We start from the raw sequence: 12,186 nt of genomic DNA on the forward strand, positions 1-12,186 counted from the left end.
CCTACGTGGTCAGTTTTTAGTAAAATATTAAAATGCCTATGTGGCAAAGAAGCAGAATGCAAAATGGTTAGAAAGGGTTAATTAGTTAGTAACTGAGATTGATACAAGTGGCCTGGCCCTCCTGCTGGGCCATATGTTTGCTTAGTCAGCAGGCCTGCATTGTCTTATCAATGATAGGTCTTTGATGTGAGTCAAGGACTGGTCTGAATGTCTCCATGTTTATGGCAGATCAATATAGGGAACGAGCTTAGCCAAAGTTGAAAGACATTCCAGGTTGGGAGATAAGGAATAGAAGGAACAGGGAAGAACCTTCCAAGTTGGAAAGTGAGGAAGTAACCCCTTTGATGTCTAATAGCAACATGGTCAGCACATGGATTGTCTATGATTGGCCGGAAATAATGTAACCCCGCATGGTAGCCTGTGCCCGGCTTATGATTGGTGTTGACTTTTGTGTTAATGATGTTCCAACCTCTATGGATTTGTATAAAGGTATGAGTTTTTGTCTTTGTCTTTGTCTCTCCTTATTCTGTTAGAATCGTTCGGATTCTCTCAGGAATCTGAATTGAAGCTACAGACTAAGATCTGCTATTAAAGTTGTTTGAACTTTACGGTGTACTCGAATCAGTTCTTGCTGAACCAGACTGAGGGGAAAGAATCCGGTTCGTCATTTGGTGGCCCTTACGGGGATTTCAACGGTCGTTCACCGAGAGTTCGCGGAGTAAGAGGCGGTTTGTCTTGGACACAGAGGACGGGAAGGGCGCGCCCGGTGTGAGTAAACTTTTCTTTACTATATCGGCTTTCCTAAATCTGTTAAGTCTGACGACGAATCGTCCAATCGCTAACACTCGAGTGGCGTCTTTACGAGATTCAGGTCAGTCTGGCGAATACACAGAAATAGCAGAAAGAGGTCAATGGTTGAATATCACTGAGGGTCAGTACAGGGACTGAGGGAATAACTTGTAAGCGGTAGGTCAGTGATCGAACTAGAACTTCGGGTCAGTGATCGAACTAGAATCTTGAGTCAGTGATTAAAATTATCACAGAGTTAGAGTTCGAGTTCCTGGTGAGTGGGTACAAACAGGAACTGATTGCTTGTGCTGATCGACTAAGGGAGGAAGTCCCTGTCTCAACGCGCAGCCTTCGACCGGTTGTTAAGAGGGGAGATCCCCCACGCGAAGGTCAGGACCCTGAAGTGGGCGTAGAGACCAAAGGCACTTGGGATTGTGAGGCACAAGGAGTCAGGTCCATCTTTGAATTCTGTTCAAATACGGTTGTATTAATTAGTTGACTAAGAGTAAAGGAAAACGGGACATAGAATGGGTAGTTGTCTGGATACCTCTGCAGAACCAGGGAGTGCCTTACAGACTTTGTGTGAAAAATATCCGGACAAGGCAAAACAATTTAGACAATTGTCAGGCGGGTTGAATAAAAAACTGGGGAATGGCCATTGGGAGGAGTTAAAGACCTAGATACTGCCATAAAAGCACAGGAATTAATTTGGAAAAATAACGGAAATAAAGTAGCCAAAGATTTAATTGCTTTATGGAGACAGTACTGTCAAGAACTGAAAGAAGCTTCGTTATTAGCAAGTTGGCAGGATAATGCGTTGAAGTTAGGGATAGGACTCACTGAAGGAGGGGTGGTCAAGTCCGTCGAGGTCCTAAAAGGAGAATGTGCTCATGAAAAGTGCTCTAAAAAGAGGTCTGAAAAGACTTCGGGCGAGCCCAAACTGGTTGAGAAAAGTGGATTATGTAATCCAATGATTGGCCTTGCCTTGGCTGGGGGAGACGATGATGATTTGGATGAGTGGAATTGTAGGTCCCGTGTAGCTCCCCAGGGTCCTAGTGCCCCTCCTGAGTACAGTAATATCTATTCTTCAGGGCCTACGGTACAGACTGTTCAGACCCCTGTGATAATGCCTCAAACTGTCTCCCCGGTTGCTTCCCGTACTAGAAGTAAAACTAGGGAATTATTGGCTCCAACATTTAAATTCTCAGTCAGCCCACTTAGTTTAAGTCAGCAGAGAGATCAGTGATTGGACAGTCAGGGACTTAGAGACGCAGAAACTGAAGAGTCAGGAGACGACTTGCCATCACTAAACTTAGAACGTACTACTGAGACACTAGCTAGGGATGAGCCGACCCCTCGTCATTTACCAATGAGGCCGATGCCTAATCCTACTTTTGACCCAAACCCAGACAATGTTGGAGTAGCCGGCAACTCCCGAACGATAGATGTGTACTGTCCATGGAAACCTAACGAGATAATGGCCATTCTATCTGGGGTGCCGGATAGGAGAAAGTCACCTACCGCATTTATAGAATTCCTTAAGACTACCGTTTCTGTCTATAATGCAGAATCAAGGGACTTATGGTCGCTAATACAGCAAGTTTTAACCCATGCTGAACATACCAAATTCCTGGACCAATTGAATGTCCGGACTCATGTCGCATTGGTAGCACAGATACCAAACAATGATGTTGAGCGCCAGGAGCGTCTTTTGGGTGCCCTTAGTGCTACTCTACAAAAACCAATTGACATAACTAAGATCTTAAACACCAGGCCTAAAAAGGGAGAAGGAGCAGATGAATATTTGGAAAGATTCTCGGAAGTATACCGGAATCAATCAGGAGACACAGCGTACCGTGAGGGAAGAGACTCACCACAGTACTGCGCCATGCTACTGAACTGCCTACCGATTCCGGTTTCTCAAGCAATTAGGACTAATAATATGGACTGGTCAGAGAATACTTCCAGCCAGATGAATAGGGCAGTAAAATACTACTGGATGGATAATAAGCACCAGGAAGGTCAGGCCGAAGTTAGAGTTAAAACTGAGTATGTGGTGAAAAAGGAAGGGCCGAAACGCACCTCAGACAGAACAGGATATCAGATGGAGCCTCAGTATTGTGTTCCAGGATGGGTTAATGGAGAAGGGTATGGGTACGATACACACCCTAACGGACCAACCGCCCCTAACTATGGCCCACCCTACGTTCCTCCGAGACGTAATTTTGAAGGGAAAAGAGGAGGAGGGAGACAAACAGGGTCAGATGCCTGTTTCAATTGTGGTCAGCTAGGCCACTGGAGCAAGGAATGTCCCTCCCGTAGACAGGGAAGAGGGGGCCATATGCAAGGGCAGCGAAGAGGAGGTTGGCAAGGGAATCGAGGACGAGGAAGATATACGGACTTTTCCCAAAACAATCCGTTCCCCCAGTATTGACTAGCTAACCTTGTGGTAAACGGGATCCAGTCAGAGCAGGAGCCCGTTTTGTCACTGATGATTAAAGGAAACCCACATACATTCTTGGTAGACACCGGAGCAACCATGTCATCTGTCCGATCGGAGCTCAATCTCCCTGAGTCCGGGGAAAAACAGAGTCTGTCTGGTTTTCAGGGACAAGTGAGCCAATACCCGATATCTGAACCAGTGGAAGTACAATTTGGAAATGAGTCAGTGAAACACCAATTTGTAATTACAAGTGGACTAGACTGTAACCTCATGGCTAGAGACTTGCTATGTGCATTCCGCCTGAGCATTGAATGCGGGGACGAAGGACTGATTGTGAAACCATGGGCTCCCAAAATGCAGTGTTATGTTTCCATCACCCCACAATGGTGGTCTCTAGACTTCGAAGATGAGGGTTCCCTTCATGTAACCTTGGCCTACGATATGAGTGGGAGAAATAAGGAATTGGAGGACTTTTACCGAAGCTATATAGGAACGGAATGGGAGGTTATTCGCCGGGCTATGGTTACAGGACCAGAAGGGAGAGCAGAGTATGTTGAGATCCCCTCAGAGTTGTGGAAGGAAGCACCTGTTACAGGTTACATCCCTCGGGGTGCTGCAAAAACAATAGGATGGGACCCAGGACCCTTTGAAATAAAGGGAGCCCCACATATCACCTGGGAGGTGAATTACCCGTACCATGCGAAAGATTTAGGACCCATGATAAAACAGACAGTCGAACAAGCTGATTCAAATAATCGACAGAAACAGACCCTGTCATGCGGTCGGACTATTCTGTTTTACCAGACACCAAGGGTTAACAGGGCACAATTGCGCCACCATGTGGGCAATGAAAAACCAGAATATGTTAATCCGCAAGTGTGGGCGGAGGATCCCACACAGGTGGGATGCGTTAAAATGATTCCTATTCATATTGCCCTGCAGGAAAATGTTGTATTACCCTCTATTCGACAATATCCACTAAAGCAACAGGCGATACCAAGCATTGACAAATTGATCGCTGGGTTGTTAAAACAAGGGATTTTGATTAAATGTCAGTCCCCGTGTAACACGCCGATACTGGCAGTTCCAAAGCCAGGCAAGCCAGACCAGTACAGATTAGTACAGGATTTGCGATCAATCAATGCCATTGTACAGCCACTCCACGCGCTAGTGCCCAATCCAGCTCATATTCTGGCTCAAGTTCCTGCAACAGCCAAAGTCTTTGCAGTAGTCGATCTTCAACACGCCTTTTTCGCCTTACCGCTAGACCCATCAAGTCAGTACCTTTTTGCCTTCACTTACAAGGGACAGCAATATACTTGGACCCGACTGCCACAAGGCTTTGTTAACTCCCCAACATTATTTTCTAGATGCTTACAGGAACAATTACAGACCTTGACTTTGAAACAAGGGTCTGAACTAGTCCAGTATGTGGATGATCTGTTGATAGCCAGCCCTGATGAGCAGAGTAACCGAAAAGACACTGCCCAATTGCTAAATCACTTATCCTCGCTAGGGTACATAGTATCCCAGTCGAAAGTACTGGTGGGCCAACAGAGGGTTAAGTTTCTTGGAGTTATGCTCTCAGCAACTGAGCGGAGCCTAGAAAGAAGCAGGATTGAACCAATCTGTCAATTCCCTGTGCCTCGCACTGCAAAGGAGGTACGGCAGTGGATGGGAATGGTAAACTATTGCAGACAGTGGATCCCTAACATTGCTTTGGACACTAAATTATTAACGCCATACACCAGCATAGAGGGTGAATTTCAACTAGATTCTGATGCCTTGGGAGCATTTGAGAGATTAAAGGAAGCTTTGTCACAAGCACCCGCATTGGAGAGACCCTTGTATGACAGACCATTTCAGTTGTACTGTACTATCCTCGCTGATTGCTCGACTGCTGTTTTGACTCAAAAACATGGCGACAAGCATAGACCGGTGGCGTACTACTCTTCAAAGTTAGATCCAGTAGCACTAGGACATCCAGTTTGTACTCAGATTTTAACGGCCATTTACAATAGCCTACAGTCGGCGGCTAATCTGACTTTACAACAGGACATTACTGTATACAGTTCACACTCGGTAACTGCATTATTAGGACAGCTGCAGACTCAACATCTTACCATGGCTCGACAGAATAAGTATGAGATATATCTGCTTAATAATCCTAGACTGCGATTTAAACATTGTACTACTATCAACCCAGCATGTTTTCTCACAGAACCACCCATGGAACAGACTGATCCAGGACATGATTGTTTATCTTTAATTAAGGAAGACACTTCTGTCAGAGATGATCTATCTGATGTCCCAATAAAAGATCCGGACATAACTATGTACGTGGATGGGAGTGCCTCTATTGGTTCCTTTGGAGAGAAACTTTCTGGATATGCAATAGTGGACCAGGACGGTAAAACTGTCGAATCTGCTGCTTTTGAGTTTCCATATTCTGCCCAGCAAGCGGAGCTGTTTGCATTGATAAGAGCTTGTGTCCTCGGGAAAGACCAAAGGGTTAATGTCTATACAGATTCGAGATATGCTTTCGGGGTAGTTCACGACTTTGGACAGTTATGGAAAAACAGAGGGTTTCTGACTTCTGTAGGTACGCAGATTTCCCATCAGAAGTTAGTTTCAGATTTGTTACAAGCCCTTATGCTACCAAGACAGATCTCGGTTATAAAATGCCCCGCCCACACGACAGGACAGACCCCAGTAGATATAGGGAATAGATATACTGATGAGGAAGCTAAGGAAGTGTCCCAGACACAGAGGGTGGTTGTCCCTAGAATGATGAGTCAGACTAAAAGCTCAAAACAGAGCAAGTCTCCCTCTGAAAAGCCAATGCCAACCATCCAAGACGTCATTAAATTACAGGAGGACGCTCCTGACTGTGATAAACAATTGTGGAAACAACTTGGTTGTACTTATGACTGTGTATCTAAATTATGGGTTACCCCTGTGGGGCAGACCTGTATGTCAGATAAATTAGCAGTATGGGTTATTGAATGTGTACACTTTGCAACTCATTGTGGTGCCAAAGCTGTTAGTGGTACGCTGCTGGCCACTTGGTGGCATCCTAGGTTGCAAGCCCTAGCTCAGAGCATCAGCAGTCGCTGTCTCATTTGTCAACAATACAACCCTGGGAAGGGAGTGCCTTGCGAATGGGGAAAGATCCCTTTGCCGGAAGGTCCCTTTGAGACCCTCCAGATGGACTACATTGAGTTGGAAAGATGTCAGGGTTATAAATATGTCCTAGTTATTGTTGATGTATTTAGTAAATGGATAGAGGCCTATCCGACAACAGATAACAAAGCCTCCACTGTTGTAAAAGTTCTGATGAAAGAGATCATCCCGAGATACGGAATCCCAAATCAATTGAGTTCAGATAACGGCCCTCATTTTGTGGGTCAGGTGAACAAGGAATTCTGCACCCAAATGGGCATTAAACAACAGTTACACTGTGCCTACAGGCCACAGGCCGCTGGGTTGGTCGAACGAGCTAATCAGACTTTGAAAAATAAACTGGCTAAACTGCAGGCAGAGACTGGTACTACTTGGCTTAAACTTCTTCCTATAGCCTTATTTCAGATACGTACTACTCCGGCTGGGGTAGCACGGTTAAGTCCTGCTGAAATTATATACGGGAGACCCCCTCAAGACCCCGTGGAATCAAAACGTTCCGAAAACTGTCCACTTTCACCACATGACGACAGAAATGACTAACTATATTTTGTCATTAACTAAGGCATTGAGAAGCCTCCACTCTCGGGTACGAGCTGCCTACGTCGAACTTCCTCCTATCGCCAGTCCATCTAAAATTGAACCGGGAACGTACGTGTTAATCAGGAATTGGACAAGGAAAGGACTGGAACCTCGTTGGGAGGGGCCCTATCAGGTTCTACTCACCACCCCTACCGCTGTGAAGGTAGAGGGGAAGAGTGCTTGGGTTCACCTCCACCACTGTAAAACTATCAGTCCCATGTCTCAAACTTAAAATGCTAACTTTTCTTTTCTTCTAAGAAATCTTCCCTATATAGGTATCGTGACCAGTTATGAAAGTCTTCCCTTGGATCTTCTGCCTTGAACTCTTGCTGACCCTGGGAGTAACCAAAGAGAGAACATGTCGACGGGACCAGCCTAAGCGCATACACCACTTATGCAAAGGAGACGTACTTCGATGCAACGATAATGACCCAGACGGATTCGGAAGGTGGAACATCACCCGGATAGATGGATGTGCCGGGCTCCTGAGGCAGCCCCACCGCTCGATAGAGTTTGGAATATCGCATGGAGGAATACCTTGTTATTGGACTGAGTGCAAATATGATTATGTTTGTAAACGTGAAGGGGAAAAGACCTCTGAGTTGTGTGAACAAGAGAGAGATACACAGAGGTACGATCGGTACCTGAGATTTAACCAAGGGAGAAAGCGTAATGGGTTAGCCCCCATAGAGATTTTTAACTATCCAAGATTAGGGGGTTCTCTGCTACAGAGACGAAAGAGAGATCTCCAACTCCAAAAGCGCGAACTGCACGTTAACACCTTCCTGTACATGAGTTATGTGTATGCCAAACGGCAGGGTATCTCTAGCTGTTGGGTGTGTTCTCACATTCCTATCCATTCCAAGGGAGGTATCCCTTTAAAGCCGATTCCCTTTATGTCCCATGAATCTGCGGAATGGGTCATTAGACGAAACAATTCGGGAAATGCGATAGGAACCCCGGAAACAATAGAATGGGATTCAGCGGGGTATAGTCTTAATGAGTTTAGAGGATGGTACCAGCCTAATTACAATCAATCCCATAAGCCCCCGTTCTTGCTCTTGACCAATACGTCTAGACCAAACGGGACGGTATGTTGGAATAAGAATGCCCCAAATAATGGCCCCTTTATGGGACATAGTGATTGCAGCACCACCCACTATTGGCTACCGCCCATAGTCAACCTGACTACCCAGGGCATGTTCCAGGGCCAATGGGCCCCAACGCTTAATAAAACCAGTGGGTTGCTGTGGAATCACCTTGACTCTCAGCCTCTTATATATATGGCTAAAAAGGGAAATTTAACTGCATATAATGGTACGTATTTCATATGCGGCCATAAGGCATACCCATGGTTGCCTCAGAACTGGATCGGGTCCTGTTATTTAGGATATGTAGTACCCCATGTTCATCACTTGCCTTCCCTAGCGGATCATTACCAATATAGGTCTAAAATGGAAATTACAGAAACGGAGCGATATTTCGCTATTTTGTTCCCTGGGTATGGGGTAGCCAGGACAATTAAGGAAATTCGGCAGATAGCTTCGGTATTAGAAGAAGTAGCTAATGACACCGCAGTGGCACTGAAGGATACAAATGCAGAAATGATAGCCATTCGGACAATGGCCTTGCAGAATCGCATGGCTTTAGACTACCTGTTAGCCGCAAAAGGGGGAACCTGTGCACTGATTGGATCAGAATGCTGCACCTACATACCAGATAACTCAGAAAATATAACTAATCTGGTTGAGCATATACAGAAAGCCGTAACAAAATTACACCAGACCCTGGGAGAAGGTTGGTTAGAATGGCTCCTCAGTGGCTCATGGGGATCGTACTTGATGCATGGATTAGTTATTCTAATTGTAGCAATACTTACTTTTGGCCTGATCGTTGCTTGCGTTAAAATCTGCTGGAAGGCGGCAATGGAACAGATTCGTGTATGAGACTCTGCTTAGGCAGAACTGATGAGTGAACAAGGGTTGGTTATCATTAAATGATAAAAGGGGGGAATGAGAATCCCTACGTGGTCAGTTTTTAGTAAAATATTAAAATGCCTATGTGGCAAAGAAGCAGAATGCAAAATGGTTAGAAAGGGTTAATTAGTTAGTAACTGAGATTGATACAAGTGGCCTGGCCCTCCTGCTGGGCCATATGTTTGCTTAGTCAGCAGGCCTGCATTGTCTTATCAATGATAGGTCTTTGATGTGAGTCAAGGACTGGTCTGAATGTCTCCATGTTTATGGCAGATCAATATAGGGAACGAGCTTAGCCAAAGTTGAAAGACATTCCAGGTTGGGAGATAAGGAATAGAAGGAACAGGGAAGAACCTTCCAAGTTGGAAAGTGAGGAAGTAACCCCTTTGATGTCTAATAGCAACATGGTCAGCACATGGATTGTCTATGATTGGCCGGAAATAATGTAACCCCGCATGGTAGCCTGTGCCCGGCTTATGATTGGTGTTGACTTTTGTGTTAATGATGTTCCAACCTCTATGGATTTGTATAAAGGTATGAGTTTTTGTCTTTGTCTTTGTCTCTCCTTATTCTGTTAGAATCGTTCGGATTCTCTCAGGAATCTGAATTGAAGCTACAGACTAAGATCTGCTATTAAAGTTGTTTGAACTTTACGGTGTACTCGAATCAGTTCTTGCTGAACCAGACTGAGGGGAAAGAATCCGGTTCGTCAGCTGCAATCTCAAAATTTAGCTCAGTGAATTGCTGGTTTAGTAGGTAACCTCTTCGCATGTTTCGGTGGTGTTATCATTTAGCCAGAAAGTTTGATGGTTCGAAACCTTATTTCATTTTTCTCTAAAGATTCATCGCCTCAAAGTTCTAGTGTTTCAATGTGTGTTTGGTCTGCAAGAAAATGAACCGTGATCATTGCCGGCTGAGCAGGGCTGCTATTCCACCACTTAACCTACGGTCGGAAATCAGGCATATGGAACATTGGCTCCACGGATATCACAATTCATAACCCATTTCTTTAAATGAGTTAACGCCTGCCTTAAATGGTAGACTCAAGACTCTCACACAAACTGGTTAAATCTTCATAAAAATAATTACCAGAGTCATTCTTTTACCGTTGATGTTGGAGGGTTTATACTATTGTAATGGTCGCAGCGATTATTTCCGATTCATTAATTTCATGCAAATTGAATAATACTAAACTAGCGAATCATTTCCTGCCGAGACACACCTTGAGGTGCAATCGGAACGTGTCTGGCAACAACTTATTAAACGATGTGTTTGAAACACGTTGTGGTCACAGTTTCTTTTTGAACAGAACTGAACCTAAATCATTCAAGATGGCAGCTTTATAATGGTTAAAAATAAACAATATCTTGCCATTAAGTTTGGCTGCTTAGGGAGCTGCAGTGTCAAATGGAGAATTGTCTGATTTCCTCATTTATTTCACGTAAGAAACAAACACAAACACAAGCATTAAATCAGAATCAACTCACAGATGGACAAACAAAGAAAAACACAGCGAGAGACACAGACAGTATCGGGAAACACAGAGAAACAGACACAAGAAATGGATGAGTACAAAATGGCCCCACACTCCTCAAACTCACCTTCTCTGCTCAAACGAAGCTGACAGATATCAGTGAGATGTGGTATTTTAGTATTGTGATTTGGCGCCTTGGTTTAGCTCTTCAAAGCACATTATCTACACTATCTAGTAAATAGGTAGATCTTGGGGTCGATTTCCAGCGGTGCCTTTTTGATTCCTTCGTGATATTTGGTACTTTGTGAATTCAACCAACACAATATTACAGGGCGGAGTTGAGGTACAGATCACCCAAGATCAAATTGAATGGCGCAGCAGGTTGGAGGGGCTGAATGGTCTTCTCCTGTCCCGATGTTCCCACATTGCTCAACGCGGGGCTGTATGACAAGTAACAAAATACAGACAGACTCCAGATTGAAAAATCGGGTCTTCAGAAGGAACTCTCCTCGGATTGTTGGACAAATTGACCCAATGCAGCAAAACCAATTGCTCCCTTCCTGCCAGAAGAGGCAACAAATGTTGCCAGTGGGCCCGGCGAACTCTCGCCGTCAGCGCATGAGACTCTTAATTTCAGGGTCGTGGGTTCGAGCCCCACGTTGGGTGGTTTACATTTTATTTCTCACAAAGGGTTCCAGGTGCAACCTCTTATCTTCAATTAATGAAATCCAGTTATATTAACGGATACAACAATGAGCTGTGTGAAACAAAACCGTGAGCACTGGCAAACATCCAGTCCCGTCCCGATTCTATCTTTTCATTCCCTGCACGTGGGACACGGCAGATCATCTGTTCAATTCGGATTCATTTCTTGCTGTTATTAAATATTAAGAAATGTAATGTTTAGAAGATGACAACTCTGGATCCATGAGCCTCTCTGATACCTCCTGAACGCGGCTCTCCCTCTTTAATTCTCCCTGAGCTCATTGACTTCTCTGATACGCTCTGTCTCTTACCTGCTCCGATCCCCACAGAGAGTCAATTATCCTCTTTGATACCTTGTCAGCGCCCTTTACGTTCTCTGATACACTGAGTGCCACTTACGCATTGATATGCCCGGAGACCCCTTACATTCTTTGACTCCCTCTCACAATCCGTTCCCCCTATATCAGATCCCCCTGCCCGACCGGATCACCACGAAGAAGCCATTAAACTCCCTGATACGTTCTCAGAAGAATTACAGGTTTATAGTTCAATCTCGGGTTTCGGCAGCTTTCTCTGTTGGGAGAATCCAGAATGAGGGGGCTTAATCTGAAAAGTAGAGCAAAACCATTCAGCTGATCAATCAGGAAGCACTTTATCACAGAAAATATCGTAGAAACCTGGAACTCATTTCAACAAAAGGCTGCAGATGTTGGGTCAATTCATATTTTGAAGACTGAGATCGATGGATTTTTCCCCGAAAGTGTGTCAAGGAATATGTGTCACAGTCGGGGAAATAGAGTTGATGCACAGATCACCCCTGATCGAATTAAATGGCGCAGCAGGTTCGAGGAGCTGAACAGTCTTCTCCTGTCCCCAATTTTCGAAATTTATCAACGTCGGGCTCGATGACAAGTTTTTTGAACAAGTGTTAAATGCAGGAAGGGCTCAGAAAGCCCATTAATTTCCTTCTTGCACAATTCAAAAGCACTGGACCCAAATGATTTCGAGCAAGAAAGCCGGATTTCAATCACTAGCCT

Source organism: Heptranchias perlo, chromosome 20, assembly GCF_035084215.1.
Source record: "Heptranchias perlo isolate sHepPer1 chromosome 20, sHepPer1.hap1, whole genome shotgun sequence".
In the NCBI taxonomy this organism is placed as follows: domain Eukaryota; kingdom Metazoa; phylum Chordata; class Chondrichthyes; order Hexanchiformes; family Hexanchidae; genus Heptranchias; species Heptranchias perlo.